The sequence below is a fragment of the Lutra lutra genome, chromosome 13 (genome assembly GCF_902655055.1).
Source record: "Lutra lutra chromosome 13, mLutLut1.2, whole genome shotgun sequence".
Lineage (NCBI taxonomy): Eukaryota > Metazoa > Chordata > Mammalia > Carnivora > Mustelidae > Lutra > Lutra lutra.
Genome location: NC_062290.1, coordinates 6,049,115 through 6,051,037, shown reverse-complemented (window position 1 = coordinate 6,051,037; position 1,923 = coordinate 6,049,115). Strand labels below are relative to the sequence as shown.

The following is a 1,923-nucleotide window of genomic DNA, read 5'->3' as shown; positions in this document are numbered from 1 at the left end:
TTAACTTGATTACATCTGCAAAGACCCTCTTTCCATATGAAATCACATTCACAGTTACTGGTAGTTAGGACTTCCACATGTCTTCTTGATGGATTCAATTTGTAATTCACAATTTATAATTCCTAACTGAACTCTGACCAATCATTATTAACAGTTATGAAAGTAGATGACTTTTGCATATGACTTTGATTCAGTGGGCTTTCAAGCACTTCATAATGGAGCATGCAGGAGCCCCTTGCCACGCAGCCAGATCGATCTCCAAGCAGAACCAGGGCGCCACTGTCTACGTGGGAGGCTTGGACGGGGAGGTTGGCCAGCCACGGCTGTGGGAGCTAATCCTCCAGGCAGGGCCAGTAGTCAGCTCCCGAATGCCAAAGGATGAAGTCACAGGTCAGCACCAGGCCATGGCTTTGTGGAATTCTTGGGCGACGAGGAAGCTGACTACGCCACGAAGATCATGAACCTGATCAAACTGTGTGGGAAGGTGGACCAGGCATCAGCTCGCAAGAACGTGGATGTGGGGCCAACATTGTCTTTGGTAACCTGGACTCAGAGATGGATGGGAAGCTGTTTATGGTATTTCCAGCGCCTTTGGGGTGATTTTACAAACTCCAGAGATTGTGCGGGACCCTAACACAGGCAACTCCAAAGATTATGCCTTTATTAATTTTGTTTTGTTTGATGCTTTGGAAGCAGCTGTTCACGTTTTGAATGGGCATTATCTCTGTAACCACCCTATCACTGTGTCCTATGCCTTTCAGAAGGACTCCAAAGGTCAGCACCAGGGTTCAGCAGCCGAACAACTTCTGGCAGCCCAGAACCTACTCTCCCAGGCTGATGCCCTCGTCCGCTCCTTGCAGATTCACCCTCTTCACCTTCAACCCCCAATTCTGTGGCATCATCACTGGGATCTGGGCTTCCTCCATCAGGTAGCCCTCTTCCTCGGTCCCTCCCACCCCCAGTGCTGCCTCCTGGAACCCTTCTACCTGGGATACCCCCAGCTAGGCCCCCATTACCTGTGTCTCCTGGGGCTGGAGGACATGGCCCACCATCATCAGGACTGCAGGGTCTGGACATCCTGGACATGGATACTCATCCTCACCAACTCTCACTGTATGGGATGCCCCATCCAGGGATGTCTCAGATGCAGCTGGCCTACCATGGCCCTTGTGGGTCAGGACATCCCCATTCCAGGCCATCAGGCTCTGGGGGGCAGCCATCACCCCAACCCCACCTGGAGTGCTTCATCTAGGACCTCCTCTAATGGGCATGCCTCCCTTCCCCCACCAGTGGCCTCTGTTTGGATCTTCCATGCGTCATCCAGGTCTATGCCTCTACATGGGATGCATGGACCTCCTCCACGGATGCCCCCCATGGATACACTGGGCTCCCACCAGATGGCTACCAGTGGGGGCCCTCTCCCTCCACCCAGACCAACCCCTCCGCCTCTAGTTCCCCTTGTGACCCACTTCCAGACCCTTTTCCTTAGTAATTTCTCATTCTTTTTCCTCCTGTTCTAGCTTCCCAGTATCTTTTCAATTCTTTGGACCAATCAGAATTTCTGTAGCTCCCTACAGCTAAGGCACCAATCCTTCTCAGGCTTTTTTTTTTTTTTTTTTTTTTAAGTTTAACTTTTTTCTTTCCACAGGTGTTTTTTGTTTTCCTAAGTTCGTCCTAAGTGGTTTTGGAAATGAACAGAGAAAATAAAACTAAATTCCTTGTTAAAAAACAAATAAAATACTTCATAGTCCTTCAGCTACAATAATTTCAACAATGGCCCAGAATAGCATAGGTGTCTTTTTTTTAAGAAAACATATTTCAAGTCAACAAATTCAGACATGAGCCATTGTTGGGTACCAGGTTTTCAAAAGAACTGAGAGGACAGAAATGGATAAAGTAAGACCACCCTAAAGACGGTGCTCC

The 1,923-nt window shown here is 48.7% G+C and overlaps 1 pseudogene; it reads left to right on the top strand.

The window, feature by feature from the left end:
- The first annotated feature begins 215 nt into the window (after positions 1-215).
- LOC125083733 (splicing factor 3B subunit 4-like) lies at positions 216-1,520 on the top strand (annotated as a pseudogene).
- The last annotated feature ends 403 nt before the right edge of the window (positions 1,521-1,923 follow it).